The 19,220-nt window shown below is 39.7% G+C and overlaps 1 long non-coding RNA gene across 1 annotated transcript; it reads right to left on the bottom strand.

Annotated features, from left to right (window-relative positions):
* Positions 1-15,719: 15,719 nt before the first annotated feature.
* Positions 15,720-18,748, bottom strand: LOC122180376. The gene is made up of 3 exons (XR_006179039.1): positions 18,638-18,748; positions 16,789-16,934; positions 15,720-15,795 (listed from the first exon to the last, which is right to left on the bottom strand). It is a non-coding gene; the product is annotated as an uncharacterized LOC122180376 (long non-coding RNA).
* Positions 18,749-19,220: the final 472 nt, after the last annotated feature.

Genomic DNA, 19,220 nt, shown 5'->3' with positions numbered 1-19,220 from the left:
ATTGAAAAAGAAAGGGCTGAAATAAAGTAATAAGCACAAAGAACAACGGGAGGCCTGCATGCTGCCCAGGGATTTCTGCAAGTGACAGTCCAGGTCAGGAAAGGTCTGAAAGGATGCAGCAAGCAGCACACAGATGCTGGGAAGAACTACATGATCTTTCTTCCTGTGTTTTCTTTAGTGGGAGAGTCACCTTGACTGCTTGTGATAATCTAGCAGTCTTTATACTTTAAACTAATAGTCTTCCACCAAGACTGCAGTACTTCCTATCTTCTTTTGCAATAGGGGCAGTGTTATATGCCTGATCCAGAATTCCAGAATGATATCCTCATGCTGGCAGATCAGACACACAGAGAATCTCTCAGATACTTACAGTCTGCACCACAACTGTGAAGCAAGCATGAATGGGGACAGTGTCAACCTAACAATGAGATACATGCCTGTACTGTATATGTATATGCAACTCTGCTCAGGAAAAAGAGTCACAGCCCAACTCACCAGTACACTGTGTGCTCAACAATGTCTGCTATGTACATTGCTGAAGTATGTATTTACAAACAGACTCAGATTCCACCCAATTTCCCCATGCTGTGCTATGTTCTGTTCCTCTTTATTACCTATGTACTGTGATCAGCAGATGCCACTGAAAAGCTCCCTGCTACTAAATGACAACAGGCTGTACCCAGTGATGACTGAACTGCAGAAAGCTATGTGTGGTACTCACCCCTAGCCTTGCTCAGGAGTGAATCTTCAGCAGGACACTTTATTTAAAAGGTTTCTGTCACTCACAGAGTAACTTCTTGCTTTATACCTAGAAAACAAGCAAGGGAATCACAGACAAGTTTTTCTGATCCTTTCAGTTCTAGATACAGTATCTGTGAGGTGGCTGCTGATTTCTGTAAGGGAGCGGACACAACAATCCTTAGAATCCTACTTTTTCAAGAGGCAGATACCTACCAATTGCAGTGAAATTACAGAATCATAAAATGGCTTAGGTTGGAAGGGAGTTTAAAAACTAGCTCCAACCCTCTTTTGTATGCAGAATTGTCACCTACCAGCTCAGGCTGCCTAGAGTCCCATCCAACCCAGCCTTGAGCGCCTTCAGGGATGAGGCATCCACAGCTTTTCAGGGCAACCTGTTCGAAATGAATATAAGAAAATCATGGAGCCCATTTCCAATGTCATTTCAGTGTGGAATCCTCTCAGTCTCAGAAGACTGTTACACTACATGCCCATTACTCAGATTCCTCCACAAGATGGCTTTGTTTGCACAAGAAACAAGGCACACAAGTTCCACAGGACTCTCCTGAGGGCATTTACCTTCAAAAAGGTGTTTTGGTCATGGACAACAGCTGCAATCCATGCTGTGAGTTGGCCCTACAGGCAGCACCTGCAAGACCCCTATGGCTGGCACACAGCACAGAATCTTTCCAAACCAGCAACTCATGTTTGTTTTTCACTTGTTTCTGGTGACTAATGTCAGCAATGTTGTTGGGATGTTTAAGTGCAATTTCAAGCATGACTGGTTTCGTATGCTGTTTTTTTTAAACAGAAAAGGTCACGGCCGTTTTGTTTTGCAAGCCATTAAGGAGGAAATTCATAAGGCTCAAATCCACAGTGCAAATTAGTACACGGCTCAAAACCTACCATGAGGTCCACAGTTGGCTTTTTTTCAGTGCATTGCACTTCTGTGATTTAGGCAGTCCCACAGGGGATTGCAGGGCAACAGCATTGCCTTGAAAACTGAAGAGGAGGCGTACAAAATTACTGATTTTTTTTTTTTTAGCAGTGGCCATTTTAAAAACAAAACAGCATTCCCGACATTACAGGCAGCCTCACTAATTTACTATTATCTTGTGTAGCAGAATTTGGACAGCAGCAGCCATGGTGTGAGTTACAGCAAGGCGTGCTGTAGGATGCTGTGATCTTTGCACAGCCAGCCCATTTTTTTTTTTATATTGAACTTTGAACACACTGCAGCGTCTGCGCCTGTGGAGAGATGGCCCAGGAAACAGCTAGAATATTAAGTACCCCAATATATGTTTCCCAAAGGAGGCTGGTGCTAATATTATACATTGCAACAACATTGCCTGAATGGTTTATTAATGGTAGCAAAACAGAGTGAATACGACATACAATGATAATAACAATAAATGTTATTTATATGGTGCCTACCCGCGACAGCACTCTAGAGGCCTCACAAAAATACACTTAAAATGCTGGCATTGCAGTATTAAAATATGCCCAAAGCTTCAACGAATAAAATGGATGTGATGTTTAAAATGTGATTTACTTATACACTGTTCCCTTAGCAGCAAATAGACATTTTAGAGGGACAGACCGACATCTTTTTAAATGGCTGTCAATTTCATTTGCCCGTGCATTTGGAAGGCACCTTACAGCAATATGAACACACTTTGAGCACAAGCCATCTGCAGTCAGGTTCCTTTTAGGACTCAGAGCAGATTCCAGGGCAAGAGAAGCTCCTGAAGCAACGAGATTGCATTATGTATGCATGCAATTATAACTGCAAGGTAAATAAAAGTGAACTTAGCTTTAAAACGTTGCTAGAGCACGAGACAAGTGTGACACAACCCAGGGATACCTAACCACATCTGAAAGGTTTATTAAGAAACAGTAACAAGACTTTGACCAAGGCCCTATTTATCTGCTAAAATCCTTTCCTTACACACTTCATCACAGCAAAGCTAAGGGGAGCATCAGCTCATAGCTGTAGCTGAAGACTTCCTCCATTAAACACTCTCAATTATGCACCAAGACATCATGTGTTGCCTCTCCTCATCTTCCCACGTCAAATACACTTAAAATGGAAAACACTGAGCACACAGGGAGTGTGCACAGCATAACTCAGTGTCCCTGTGCCCAACAAACGCTGTTTTACAGAAGTGTGCATGTGTATTCATGCTGCCATTTTCAAGAACAACTATTCCAGTACCACAGAGAGCACACTTTGGGACAGATTGACTGAGCAGACACTTGGCTGCAAGGAAAACAATCTAGTCTGAACTACACTCCTGATAAAAAGAGTCACTTGCCGTTTGTTGTGGGTTAACCCTGGTACACAGCCAAGCCCTTCACTGTTGCTCACTCGCTCCCTTCAGTGGTAAGGGGAAAAAAATGAGAAAACTTGTGAGCTGAGATAGTTTAAGAGGCATGGAATACCCCTTTGATCAGCCAGCATTCACTGTTTCAGCTGTGCCCCCTCCCACATTAGCTGAAACTTGGGTATCTTAACAACACTGTTTTGGTCACAGATCAAAAACACACTGCCAGAAGGGTGGCACAATAGAAAAAAAAAGATTCTATCCCAGAGAAAAATCATTGCACTTTTAGATACTTTAAATGTACTTCAGTGTGTTGGGTTTTGGGGAGACTTTCTTCATTTGTTTTCCTAAACACAGTAAAAATCTGAGGTCATATTGGACTCCATTGGAGAACCTGGCAAACAGGTGCAACCTGGCAGTAAATAATAATTTAAAATAAATAATAATCAGCAAAGTATTAGTTAATTCCAAGCAGCAGCATTTCAAAAGCACCGAAGAATATAACCTATTTTCTCTGTAGAACACACAAATCATTACAGCAAACCATCTTTAATCCCAGGGATTCTCTGTCACCACGTAAAGACCTACTGCTATCCCTCTCCATGCAATAAGCGTGGCATCCTTCTTTGACTGTGAACAATGAAAATTTCTCCTTTATCAAAGAACCCGAGGGAGAAAAATCATCTTGTCTTTGCATAACACACCACTCATTTTTATGCTTTATATAAAATAATAATGAATGTGGAAGGATCGCTAAGTTCCAAATCAATCACAGTCTTTTGATGTTATTATTAACTGCACATACTCCATTCTTGTGGTTTATGGTATCATCAGAACCCCTCAATTGATTTATACCCTGGTGATCTAGTTGTCTCAATTCATTATCCCATATTTAATTAATATATCCCTCAGAAGGAGTTGTCAAAAGACAAAGTTAATTACAGCAGCAAAAAAAAAAAATCTACTCAAAATCACGTGTCATATTTTAGTTCGGTGACAGCTCCTACAAAGGAACATTGAAGCCACTTTTGTACATTTTGCTGCTTCAGTGAATAACTACTGTTGTATTTTCCCGCCCAAAGAACACAGCAGACTAGTTTCTGCTATTTACAAGGTACTCCAGACCGAAAAAATTCTTATTACGTTACTATGTCTTTGAACTAGTCTTCAAGTCCTGATCCAGAAGAATGAAGAAACTGGCAACAAGTTATTAACCTTATTCATCAGGTTCAAGTAGCACCCTTTATTGGGGGAAAGAGAGTATCATACCTGGTATATAAATTCATCAGAATTTTATTCAGAATTATTCCAGCTGCGCAGGCAATTTTTTCAGAAATGCTTTCATCACATTCAAACAAATGGCTCCTTCTGGAGGAATGTTTGCAGAAATTGTACGTTTTTAAGTTCACGTTGGAAAATATTGATATAAAAAGAACACTCCAAGTTTTAAGTATAAATATTTTCTGTGGGAACTGGATTCCAAGAGTTGCGTTTATCCAGAGGTGTAGGGTTCACACATTCTACAAAAAGCTGCCTGGCTTTTCTCAACTTTTGAATATTTTAAGCGATGTCTGTGGGAATCCAGTTACAAATAATTGGCATTTTAAGACATATTTGCAGAATTTTAGTGAACAATTTTTAATTGCGAATACGCAGGTGAAATTCTATCTTTTTCCATGTAGAACTTAAAAAAAAGAAAAGTCAGTCTTTGAACTGCATGCATGAAGTAAGCTGACGATGAACTCTGCTACGTATGTAGCACTGGTGCTTTTTGTCACAAGTTGTGTCCCGCAGTAAATCTACTGGACTGATATTTTTAATACTTTTTTGTTAAGGTTCGTTTCTCATATTCCTCTCTTAATATGGCCACATACATTTGTTACTCTAGGTCTAATAGAGAAATAGTAATTCTCAGAAGGGTATCAAAGTTAGAAATATAAACTTGCAAAAAGTGATCTAAAGCTGACCCAGGGATGAAAATCAACATTACAACTACTCATACCTTCCATCACGTAATATCTTACTGTACACAGCATATATCTACATTCTTTCTCAGAAACCCCTTCATAAATCTTAACCATACAGTTGATTCAAAGACCTTATGACAAAGATTCCTGCACCTTTTGGACTAACGACCACTGTTACCCTTCAGATTTTCACCACTTGCACCACTGCTACTTAGAAAGCAGTGAGTATATAAATGTTATTCCAGTTTACAGATCTGCAAACCTGCCACAGACCACTTACTGTGACCTCATGAACCACAGCCCGCAACTTGGGAACAGGAGCTTTGAGATTCAGTTTCCAGCTGTGTGTGTTTACCTACCATACATTAACTGCACAACAGAAACAGCTGTGGAATGAATGGTATTGCTACAAAGCAGTTGAGGACACCCACATAAAGAAGCATAACTCTGCTCTTGATTACAAAAGCATTATAACACATATTTTATTTCCTGAAATCTTTCTTTTGTTATCATTCTCAAATTCTTAAACATAAAAGGGGGGTTTCAGACATCAGTTTTTCTGATTATCATTTCAAGATTTGACTACAGTGTTTCTGACTGCCACAGTGCACCACTATGACTATGAAATATGTCAGACCTTCCCTTAGAGCCCCAAAAGTTTCAAAACTTTCCCAATACTGCTTATTTGGGATGTGTAACACCAGCATCCACGACATAGTGGATGCATGTCGACACGACATAGTCATAGCATGCTGAGAAGTACCTCTGTCTGTGGACAATAATAACAATTAACCTATCAGACAGGAAAGCACACTTTAGCATCCTCCTAAACAAGACTAGTGTTGCTTCCTGAGCTGCCTGGACATGAGCTTTGTGCCCCAAGCAGGAGCATAGTTCTTGTGAACTGCCCTAGAAGACAGTACTGTGAAAACGATCTGTAGGAGAATGATGGTACTTCACTCCTTAGTCCCTCAAGATAACAACTTCAAAAGCTGCTGGACAAAACTAGATTCCTTAATCAACATTTAACCATTTCTTGTCTTGATCTTGCAAAGCACTTAATTGCATTCTGCCTGGCAGTTCAGTTCACATCCAGCTGCAGCTCTGCCCACAGAACTGATGACAGTTTTTCAATGCTTTGCTAAACTTCCAAAGCTGACCTAAGAATGCTGCTGCAAGAGTTGCCTGGGACCCACAGAGTCCACCAGCTCCCCTTTACCGCAGTGTCCCAAAAGGGGATACAATTTCCAGAGGCACTGCGAGTCTATGATAGAGATCATCAGTTAATTCTTTCTGTTATTCAGACAATTTAGTGAGATTATTTTAGTTTATTAATCATTTCTGAGCAGACTTCAGCTTCTTATTCATTTATTTATTATTTGCAATAGTCTAACACACAGCTAGTGAAAGCAAGCATTAGCAAGCAGAGAAAACACCTTCAGCCCTCAACTTTGGTTACTTCAACATGTGGCAGAAAATATTTAAAATGATGAACATAAAGAATGTAAATAAAAGACAAGTATAGTTAAATATATGATAATAAACAAAATTATTAATCCTTTAAAAATTGAAAAAGGAGCTTACTGACCAGAATCAGAGAGTTTGTCTTTTGGGATGAGAAGTAAATATCTCCCATCACTGTCTGGCATGCTCCAGGAGCCACATGTTTAAGGATAGAGCACAGCTTTCCTGCAGTGCTGCTTTCAAGTAACAAGTGAACTCGTGCTGGCATTGAGATACAGTGATAACAGATACAAACTAAGGAAAAAGGAAAACAAGTCTGTATGGAATGGAGAGTATCAATATTCTTTCATCAATACAAGGATACTAAAAACGTTTTTTAAAAAAAACTTCTCAGGCTGCCTGCACGCACCCCTGGCACAAATCACCAAAGTTGTCATGAATTAACTGAGAACCCAATAAGTAAATACTCCTTCTTCACTTGTACAGCAAAAAACGGAAGGGAAAAAAAGGTTGAAGTGTCTGCTTGGGAGTATATACAAACTAAATCAAAGGTATTGTTCAAAATTTACAGCAGGTCATCTCTTCTTTTTTCCTATTTCTTTTCAATATCGAATGAAGGGCTGACCAGCAAGGTCAAACTTCCCTTATTAATGAGGCATTGCTAGAGCTTTGTCTCATTAGGGCACTCAGAACTATGCATTTACTGCAATTTGCAGCACTTAATAGAGAAAGGTCAGAGCGGGTTACGTTCAATTTCCACTTGGCAGAGGGAGGAAAAATGGAAGCAATTCATTTGCACAAATTTGAATAATTCTTCTCAGTCTCCTTTTCTTTATCTATGTCTAGATAATTCCTGCATCTTAGCCCACTCACAATCATCCCAAACCTGCCAACAGGCAGCTTTCTATGAAGGCCGTAATGGAGCTGACAGATTCTATGAATCCAGGTGTCAGAAGAAAGCCATTCGCTCCCCCCTTCCCCTCACTCACAACAGGGAATAGGAGCTGCCTCTAGTGAGCTCTTAAACTTATCATAAATGTATCAAGATTGCTGTGGGCCATGAAACAGCTGTAGACAATTAATCTTTCCACAATTCTTCGGCATAAGAATTGCTTTCTCTGCGAAGTAACATCTGCCATGCTGAGGTGATTATTCATGGGCAATGGGCGCCACCATAGTTTTATGCATAGAGCCATCAGTGGCAATGAAGCAAAATTTATAGTTTTCCCTGGTTCAGTAAAAATAACATTTCAGCTGCATTAAAATGTCATCCATCAGCATTGTCCCAGAGCACAGGGCCCCATCTCATCCAGAGAAATTAAAAAGTATTCATTTTAATGCTAACTTGTGAAGCTTGCAGTGACATTGCTTTTTTTTTTTTTTTTTCACCTCCTTTTTTTGTAAGCTATATTGAGGAGGAGGCGGAGAACTGAAGGAAAAGGTTACGTGGTGCAGCGAAGCTGAGGATTAAATGTGCTACTGGGGAGTAATGATATACCAATTACTGGGCTGCTGGTTCTTATTTATTCATAACCCCTGAACGCTTAATCAAAAATCCTTGAATCAAATTGAACAACTAAAGAAGGAAAGTTATTTCACAGAGATAATGTAATTCTTCAGCTTAAAAAAAAAAAAAAAGCAAGAGGGTGCCAAATGGATATAAAGGCAAGACACAGCTCTTGCCAGAGTGGTAGGGTTAGTCTTTTAAAACATTAGCTTAAAGGAGTAGGGAAATTTAAGCCGGAAATGTAATGGTCGTAATTTACAAGCAAGTTTCTATTCTAATTTCTAGAGTAAAGCTGATTAATGCCTGCTTTGGCACTGTCCTCAAGAGAGAGAAGTGTGCTAAAACTTATGGTATGAATTAAAAGTGCTTTGCGTTGCTAATGTGTCATGGCTAGATTTCCACAACCACACTGCCTGGATAACATCTTCCCCAGGGTAAGGCTGCTGTCCCTGGAGGTGCCACTCACATCGGCAAGGATAACACACATTGGATTTAAGAATCCATTTGGACAGTCTATGGACAAAATATATTTTTTCCTTGGTAAATACACAACAAGAAGGAAGAGCAGACCACGTCTGTTCCTGTTGGAACAGGACCCAGCCTTCCTATGCCCCAAGGCCCACATGCAGTGAAGAGCTGTAGTGGGCCCAACTCATGTCAGGGCTACTAACACACCTGCTTTATTTTAGGTGGAAAGAAAATATTCAGAGTATGAAGAGATATATGGAAAAGGCTCGAAATTCCAAAGAGTATTCCATACAGTATCTAAATGGGTCTCCATTCAAGTTTTCTAGAAAATCAGGCTACATTAATTTCTGAAGTGTTTTAAGTTCAATAGAAGCAGCAGACTGCACATGCAAACTCATTTGAAAAGAGAATTTAAAGTTAGCAGCCTCACCTTTAAGGAGAGATTGCTTTGAGAAGCACATCAGCCTTGGGGCTGTAGGTGAAGAGCCTCCCCACAAAAGCAAGCTTAGCTCTACGCAGGAGTACACACAGTGCACACATGGAGCATATTTTATCTTCCTCTACTTGGTTTGACTCAGTGTGTCCAAGACTGGTTTTACCAATCAGTTTTATGGTCACATTTGCGCCTCCTAAGCTTTTTCTTTCCACAGCATCTACGTGCAGACAAGCTTTCCTCAAGGGTTCAAATTCTCTATATTTTGTGTTTTCCTTACAATCAATCTTATTACAGTGTGAGTGCTCAGAAAGAGAAATTCAGGCTTGGATCATGAGTGAGACTTAAATCCTTCAGTAATTTATCTGATGCCAAAATAACCGCTGCCGTGTCCAGAGCTGCTTTAATTTTATTAAAACAGTGGTAGCAGGTAGATGTGCTATTATTAAACTACTTAGTTCTGTACTAATGCACAGTTTGTTCAAATAAAAAATACCACCTTCTCTAGTTTGAGAGTCTCAAAACAGTGGTAAATGCACAGTAACATACAATTTCCAATCTAGTGTCTGTATCTGAGGAAGCGGTTAATTACAGATCTGAAAGATAAACTATGTGCCCACAAGCATGAAGCAACTCTCAGGAACTGAGTGGTAGTAAGCAACTCCAAATGAGGAACAAACAGGATTGTGATAAACTGTTACCTACCAGGTTTAGTTTCAGGTTCTTTCTTCTGTTTCCTATGTGTTAAGAGGACTGGCTCAAGACCCATGTTGAGGGTGCAGAAGGCTTGTGCTGGTCTTTGGTGCATTCTTCACTTTTTATTGATTACTGCAGAAATGAAGAAAAAAAGAGAGAGAGAGAGACAATGAGACCTGTCCCCAGCACGGGAACAAACAAAATCATTGTGATGGTTCACACATTCTTTCAATCACACTGCTGATTCATTGGACAGGACAGGATCAGCTCTCAGGTCCTGCCTGACCTCACTCAAATTATGAGGTGCCTTGCATAGAAGAAATATTACAATTGGCAAGATCAGAAGAGAGCAACAGTGCCTGCCAGGCTCTTTTGAGATTTCAATGTATCAGCCAAAGTGGCACGCTGAAGGACACAGGACCCAAAAGCAAGGGAAATACTGAAGGAGAATCGCAAGTAACAATCCTATACAGATTCAGAGAGAGAGTGAAACAGCTAGTGAGAAATTATTTAAGAAATGGATTTGACATGAGGAGAATATACAGATCAACTCATTAAGGTGGAAGGGAAAAGACACCTCATGTTTACTAGACTGCTTTGTTGAATGGACAGAATGATGAAGTATCAGCAGGCAAAAGAAACAGCTATGAGAAAGAGACAGAGAATGAAAACAGAGGGAAAGGCACTAGGAAAGTTGGGAAAGGAAAATATAAATTTAGTATAAAAAGAAAAAATCCATGTGAAAGAGAAAGATAAAAAATAGAGATACAGTAGAAAAGAAAGCAGCCAATACAGTTAATTTTCAGCCTCCACAAGGCTCCAACATTTGCAACCTTACACTTAGTTGTGAAATCCATCTAGGGAACATAGATCAAGATCCATTCTCTCTTCCATGGGCAATCCGAACTTTCCTGGATTCAGTCTATGTGCAGAAATAACAACGTTTCAGTTACCACAGCTGAGAAAGCACAATCATCCAAAGAAAGTACAGACTTTGCATTTTTAAGGAGATTTTCTTTATTCTTTTTTTTTTTATTATTATTATTTAATTTCACCTGATCTTGGCCCGTGTTCCTTAATCTTAAAAAAATATGGAGTTTTGGCTTATGAATATGAAGTTCTTTGTGCACAGAAGTAGTCCACAGGCTGTGGATGTCCAGCTTTGCAAAGAACAAGATCAAAGAAGGAAGAAAAAAAACCCCAAACTCTTCCAATTTCTCTTTTTTCAAGTCTGAGAAGCCAGGATAAAATGGAAACTTGAGCGACCAAAAAAAAGTGTGTTACATTTCATATGCTTAACTCTAGCAAAGAAAATAAAATATTTTAGATCTTAGTTAAGAACAGGGTTTTCATAAGCACCCAGGAACAGACTCAAGATCCACTCAGTACCACACCAATCTCTGACAGCTTCGAGCATCAGAATCCCAGACAAACAGCATGAGATCAAGACAGTACTTTTTCTCCTGGATGTTAATCTCAGTTAGCGGCCTGGTCTAGTATTAAATGTGGAGGTTATTGGCCCTGCCTGTGGCAGGGGGGTTGGAGATTCATGATCCTTGAGGTCCCTTCCAACCCTCTGATTCTATGATTGTTTCAGGGATCTCCTGAGCACTGACTGCCTCTTGCAACATCCAATCCCTCTTAACAGCACTGCTGAACTTTTGATGAAATAACGGTTTCAGGCAGTCCTCAATATCTGCCTTTAGCTCACTGCTCTCTCTACCCCTCTCCACTATGAGAGTCTGTGAAGAAGAGCAGTAGGAGATGCACATCTGTTGGGGCTACTGGCAACGGTGCCAGGCAACTCCAGATTTTTCCAGCAGCTCTCAGGATATTTGACTTCCTCAGAGGCCAGATTTATCGTGCATTCAGTCAAGCAATAGTGCTCGTCTACATGACTTCTTCATGCCTCAGCAGGGAAAACTGGCTGAGATGATCAAGTAGGTGAAGTTTTTCTGGATGCTAGCAATAGAAGCATAATCTGGTTTTCCATTCCATTTAGGAATGTTTCAACTCAAACAGTAAGCCACAAGGCTTCTAAAATTTGGCTCCTTTTTCAACTGTACAATTACCCTTCCCAAGAAATGTTAGGACAAGACTATTAACCACATTATTGATTTTCTAAAATAACAATCTTACCATGACTTCATCAGCAAATTTGCTGATGCCAGGCCATAACTACACTCAGTGGTCACACCAAGTCATCTTATCCCACTAGGAAGATCTCTCTCACCTTGAAAATGCCTGGGTTTTACCGTAATACAGGCTGAATGCTCTGGGGGATTCATCAAGAGCTTTTAATTATCATTTACACTCTGAGAACTGGAAACCCCACTGGAAGTTCATGTTCATAATACCTATCTGCACATAATTTTCCCAGATGCAAGTTTCCTCTGAGTAGAGTAGAAAGGTGCTCTGAGGAGTCATTCTTAGAAGATGCAGCATATCCTAACAGCTTGGATACATCCCCAGGATCTTTGATTTTGTCTACCATGCATTGGATTTTACTCATTCAGCATCACAAACCAATGCAACACCGCTTCCCCTATGCTGAGCCAAAGAACCAGTGTAATAGGGAAAAGCACGACAAAAGCCAGAGGAGTTTCCCACAGGCAAAAGGGAAGAACCAGACCCTGGCTAGCCACTTGCCACATGAGGTTATGAGGTCACAGGTGACTGCTTAGAGACATGGGAGACTGCAACCAACATGAGAACTGTCCTCTGGTCCTCAGTCACACTCTTCCATCAAACACTTCTTTACACTCATCTTTCTACTTGGTACATGGACAGATGTGTTCCTGTCCAGCAATTTATCAGCAGTAAGGCCTGTGCAAAAGCAATTTAGGAGACAAGAGAATTCCCAGAGGGAAAAAAAAAAAAAAAAAAAAGATACATTTTTGCAACCTCAACCCTCAACTAACAGCACCCCTTCATTCACTTTCTATGAAGCGCTCACATTTGGAGCCAGGCAAATTATATCCTTTCTCTTTCCATAGGGCTGTACACCTTTTTTTTTTTTTTTTTTTTTTTTATACAGTTATTTACTATAACTTTACTTCATTAGTGTTAAAGACTTTATTTCATGTTAAATGTTGGGGGTCTTTTAAAATAGGAGACACAGGAAAAAAAAGAGGGCTACTTTATCAAATACATTAAACGCTTATATCTATTTGATTTTAAAAAATTGTGAAGCACAAATTATCCAGAGCTTAGCACTCAGAGTCTCTTTCTTGGCCTATAAAGTCAACAGTTATGGTGTTAAAGTTTAATCAATCCCATAAAATGTTACTCAGAAAGTGACCCTGGTGTTATGGCTGAAGTACATCTCCTACATTAAAAAGCACTTTCATGGAAGCCAGAGCAGTGAAAAGCAAGCTAATAGGTATCTAGATGAGGTTAAGAAAAGGAGGTAGAAGGAAAGGAGAGTATTGGGAGAGGCAGTAGGGGAAAGGGAAATAAGCTTTTTACAAGTGATTCCCCTTGGAGCTAAAATGTGGATGACTGGATGACCAGATTGGAAGGATAAAAAGCTCTTTTACAAATTGCCCAAAAGCTAGTTCTTTGTGAATTTCACAGTAAAGCTGAATGCAGTTTTCATATTCAATATGAAAAGATAATAGCAAACACCAATGATTACATCACTGTAGTGAGACAATAGATACAATCACCTTCTGCAGAAGACAGGTTTCTGAATACCATTAAAAGTAAGGTTAATCAAACTGCAACTTTATCAGAACATAGTATTTGTTGGCAAAAGAAAAAAATAAACCCAAAAAGATCACTAATTACAGTCCATGAATGTTATTTTTGACCATTTTAATTCTGAATACAAACACATTTCTAACATCCAGCTATCTTCATGGAAACAGGAAAGCTCTAGGCAACACATATGTCAGCCTTGCCACATATTCAAAAATTCATTTATGATTTGGAGTGGAATACTCGGTATTCTTCAATGTTTCTGTCATGGTCCTTAATAACTATGGGTCTTGCCACGAGTGAAGAATTTGGAAGCACACTAAACTTCTGAGGGAAGTGGTATGGTTTAAAATCAGAAGAGGTAAGCCTCACAAGAAATTCAAAACTGCTCAGCATGCTACGAGATCTTTGCACTTCACAAAGTACAACTTAGACTCTACCGCTCATCCACAAGTTAGGAAGTCTGCCAGATTTTACATCAAGATTATAAACTATGCTGAGCCCTCGGTCCAGTACATTGTGTCTTCCAAACTCATGTCTAAACATACGCAATCCACTCAGATGATCAATTTAAATTCAATAAAATTAGTATTTGAACAGAAATTATGGCAGAAGCTATGCAAAAACTGTTATAGAGACACAGTCTATGGTCAACTCAGGTGAACAAAATTTATTTAAAGATCTAGAAGGAAAAAAGTTCTTCTTTCAAAGGCCTCTGACTCAAAATCACTTGCTGTTGATAAGCAGTGTCTTCTTTAGAGTGTTGTTTCAGGCTGCATTAAAAAAGGGGTGGCCAGCAGGGAGGTGGTGATTGTCTCCCTCTACTCAGCTCTTATGAGGCTCCATCTGCAGTACTGCATCCAGGCCTGGGGCCCCCAGCACAGGAAGGATGTGGAGCTCTTGGAGTGGGTCCAGAGGAGGGCCACTAAGACGATCAGAGGGCTGGAGCACTCAGAGAGCTCTCCTATGAGGAAAGATTGAGGGAACTGGGCTTGTTTAGCCTGGAGAAGAGAAGGCTCCAGGGAGACCTCATTGTGGCCTTCCAGTTCTTGAAGGGAGCGTATAAACAGGAGGGGGAATGGCTGTTTACGAGGTGGACAGTGATAGGATAAGGGGGAATGGTTTTAAACTGAGACAGGGGAGGTTTAGGTTAGATATTAGGAGGAAATTTTTCACACAGAGGGTGGTGACACACTGGAACAGGTTGTGGATGCTCTGGAGGCATTCAAAGCCAGGCTGGATGTGGCTCTGGGCAGCCTGGTCTAGTGACTGGTGACCCTTGATGACTTGATGGTCATCATGGTCCTTTCTATGATTCTGTGATGTTTTCTTGCTTAAGGAAATTTCAAGTGACTTTTTCTCTCAGATGATTCCAAATGAGTTATACTCTGAAGTGGGAATCTCATATTCCATATAATAATTTAAAAAAAAAAAAAGGTTTTTTAACTGACACAGATGAACAAAGAACTAAAAAGTTGTCCTAGCCTGATCTTGAGTGTATTCCAATACCACTATCCCAGAGGGTCTTTTAATGCAATAAGGACGACTTCTTGCACTTGTAAAGAACCAAACCTCGTCCATTGAAAACCAAGAAAGTTCTCATCATAAAGGAAGAAAAAAAGAAAAAAAAATTTGCAAATTTCACCCAGAAAACAATACTGGACAGCTCCTTAAGCCTGCAGAAAAACCACTCAGAAAAACCACTCACCAGCAAGCCCTCCTCAACTCTCCTCCTCAAGAATTTGTTAACATCCAAAGGGAATCATTCTTCCAACCAGTCAGAATTACATCTCAAATAACAGTATATTCATTTTCACACGATTAACACACAATGCAACAAATACATGCAATGATTCCAGCAGAACAGAGATACTGACAGAGCTTTGCAGTTAAGACTGAATGTCAAAAACAAGACAAAAACCTGAGGGATAATTTATGGAAAGTTCTTCACAATTCCTGCAGTTTCACAGTTCTTCACAAATAAATCTGAAAATGCTTTCAAATACTAGAACCTAAATGAATCAACTTGAATGTACGAAGGCGTTAGAATCTATCATCCAGATTCATGCCAAATTATATTAATCTGAAGTTCAGTTTGAACCTCTCACTTCACAACATAATTTGGAATTCCTCCAAATTCCAGGAGTGTTTAGAGCCAAGGTTTTGATGAGTAGTCTTGTTGTGTACAGCAGTGCAAGTAGTACTTTAATACATGTAATACTAAAATGGAAAATTATAATACTAACTCAATTGTTGCATCTGAGAAGTTTAAAATGCCCAAACACCACAGTTTTCCGTACAGTGCTTATGTCTAATTACACTATTTTCTTTGACATACCTATGCCAAATAAGCATTTTATAAACTGATGAGAGCACTCACTTTATTAACTTCCTTAAGTTGTTCAGGTGAAATTGCAAACATCCAGATGTTGACTTGAGTGGAACAGCTTCTAAGGTCTTCAATTTACTAATGGGTCCAGATCTCCAGAATGAGCAAAACTACAAGCACAAGAGACCGATTATCATAGTGCATCCACTCACCCATTCATTAGGGCACTTTATCTGCTTCCTCTTCACATCCCCCCCATCCAGGCTACCTTTAAACAGCTTTAACCACAAGTTTTCCTCCTTGCTGAGGGACTACTGCAAAGTTACTACTTCCAAACCTTTCCTTCACTATTTGGCTTAAACCATTTTGCTCTCCTTTACACCTCACTATTCGAAGTTTATCTTTCCTGTATACAAGAAACAATTCTTCTTCGCATCTCATAGACGAGTAATATTTGTAGACCATGGTTTCTTGTTCAAAACTGAGATGGTAAATAATTATTTGGCAAACAGCAAATCACTCATCTTCCTGCCATGCCGCAGAATGCCAAAAATTGTAGTTCTTTTTAAGTAGTTTCACACTAGAGCAAGGTTCTTTATTATAATCTTGACTGGGAACATACTAGTAGTGAAGAAGGTTTCTGATTTAGCGGAGATCAATGATTGATGAACAAATACAACTATACCTTCAGTGTAAAGTTCAGACACAAATTAGTGTTCAAATCCCTCTACTGCAGAGAGAGGATTGCTATCTCAGTGTTATTCCAGTCTATTCAAATTGCCAGCTAAAAAAAGGCTTCTTTTTTTGTTCCCTTAAGTAACTTATTAGTTAAAAGGATGTGAATTAACTTAGAATGAATGTTCAATTCATATAGTTGAATCGCCATCATCATTATTACAGGAAGCTCTAATCATTACACAGCCACTAATATCAGACATTCTGCTAGCTTGCCTTTAATGAACATGACTCACATTTCACTTTAATGATTCCTGCACCCATGCCTCCTCTCTACCTTCTGCTTCTACCATGTATGGGGGAAGGGTGGCCTTTCTAAAGATGAAAGGCTACCTTTTAAGAAAGGAATAATTCCCAATATCTTCATTTTATTGGTGCTCATGCTGCAAAGACTTGGATACATCCGGAAAGTCTAAGAAAGTACTCACTGCTATCTTCTTTCAAGGAGTCTCGAACTGTGACATTCTAAATGGTAGCTTATCAAAGAAGTGTTATCCACAATGGAACTGAACTGTCTGTAGCATTTCCTCCAAAAGAGTCACCTTCTCATCTTGCTCAATCAACTCTTCCTCTCCTACAAGGGAACACAGCAGCTGAAGCAGAGTGGAGCTGGCAGAAAAGGGGCTTGTAAAAGTGACAACACACAAATGCAAGTTCATCGCAATAAGGACAGAAAACCAAAGAGCCCATGGGAATACTTCCAAATGCTTGACACCCTCCATTTTCACACAAATCTAATTTCATGGCAAAAGTCAGCTACTGAGATACTGCAGCTACAGATGGCTAAAATAGTCGCATGGTTCACATAACTCCATTTCCTGGAGTCTTTAATATATTCACAGCACAGATCATTTTTCAAACAATCCCCCTTCAGTCAGGTAGCAGTCAAATATTTCTGTGGCTGCCATAAACAATTGCTTGAGAAGCATTACCAATAACAGCCAAGGATAGGCACAAATTTTGCGCTTCACATGTCAGCTACAACAACAAAATACGCAGCTGCATTCAAACAAGAACACAAGGAAAAAAAAAACCTGCTACTTTGCACAAGACTTTCCATTACATTCCTTAATTTTTTTTTTGCCAGTAATTCTGCAGTTCAGTGCTGTAGTTTCTTCATTACACTGTCATTTAAACAGAATCCTTCTTCTCTTAACCTGACTGCTAGATGTGCTATGTGCTAACATAGCCTTCACAAAGGATAAGACTTCAGCAGTTCAGATAGTCAGGTTGTATCCTATGGGTCGTGATTATGGGTGTAAATATATTTCTTCTCTACACAATGAGAAATCCTCTACTGCACTCATCAGTTAGACAGACTAAAACATTTTACAGCATTTCTGCTGGACAGAGGAAGGAAAAGTTTAGAAGACTTAACAGAAGTAGAACCTCTACATCCATGCCAGGTGTGATGCCTGACATCTAACTACAAAGCATTCAGTCATCTGAGGCCACAGATGAGCATTAGTACAACTACTTGAAACACTTACATGAGTCAAGGGAAGTTAGAACATTTCTAAAACTGGTTAACAAGTTCAGCATTTCAGTTTGCTTCTCAATATTTTGATGTGTTTTTTTGTTGGTGTTGTTTTTGTTTGTTTTGTTTTGTTTTTTCCCAAGTTTTATTCACACACCAATTCCTGACTTCCTCTTACTGACTTCAGAGAGGCTGGTAGAGTTAAGTGTCACCAAGCTTTTTTGAAATAGCTTAATCCTTCAGAACCTGTATGACGTCCATGCTTATGTATAGCATCATACACCAATTAGCTTTGGGCAACTCCTGAATTAAGGGCTCAAAAACATTTTAACACTTTCTGAAGTGCTTGTTGGCTTAGTAACCAGTGTTCATATCTTACTTAAAAGATACAAAGTTCAATGTATATGCTACATTATGTAAATACTAATACTAATGTAGCCTACACATGCTATCACTGTTTCTGCACTGTAAGCCCTTTATAGGGTGACTCAACGCACTCATATCTTAAATGGGACGCTGCTGCTCACACTGCTGCAAGACCAGTTTGCATGAGATACTGGGGAGGGGCAATTTTTTTTTGTCCATTGCTGCTTCAGACACAATCTGAAGAGTGTTCGCTCACGTCAGTCAAGTTCAGCTAGAGATTACCACCACAGCTCTCCTTACGAACACGCTAGTGATGTATACTAGGTAGCAAGAAGGTAGGAGAAAACTGCAACAAGTTTCCAGACTGCCAAAGCTCACATGGACTAAAAACAAAAGAACACAGTAGCTATTATTACTTGCTGATAGGGACTTACGACAGATGGGGCTATATCTTTCCTGCAGTCATGCCATGCGAACCATTGAACAACATTTTGGGAGCAGAGTCTCCTGCAACACCTTTTCTTTAGCAGGTCTGGGCTTTCCTCACTCAGCCTTCCAAGAAAAAAAAAAAAAACTTTTTAAGGAAACAGGAAAGAGAAACAAGCTCATTCAGGAAATCCTAGGCATCCTCCCAGAGATTTCATGCGTATAAACTGACAACACCAGGCCTGAACTGATCACCAGCGTGGAACTGGCCAGAATGTATTTCTGTGCTCAACACTTCCTACTCCCTCAAATTTTCAGTATGACAGTTGTGTGGTGACCACATGGGAGGTCACTCATAGGTTGGGGTGGGTTGGGGAGAAGCAATCAAATTGTTATTCACACTCCACAGAATGCTCCCAGGAAAGGACAAGGTTGGGGCACAGCATGCAGTCCTTCTGTCAAGAAATCTTACTGCCAATAGAGGGGACAGAACAGCATGGAGAATAAAAGAAGGCCTCTGATTCTACACTCTTTAAAGCAATAGCAAACAGTCAACAAGGAACTCCCTTCTAATTACCAGAGAAAGACATG

The sequence above is a fragment of the Lagopus leucura genome, unplaced genomic scaffold (assembly GCF_019238085.1).
Source record: "Lagopus leucura isolate 7727_CA_CO unplaced genomic scaffold, USGS_WTPT01 Super-Scaffold_100004, whole genome shotgun sequence".
Lineage (NCBI taxonomy): Eukaryota > Metazoa > Chordata > Aves > Galliformes > Phasianidae > Lagopus > Lagopus leucura.
This window is presented reverse-complemented; position numbering and strand designations above follow the sequence as displayed.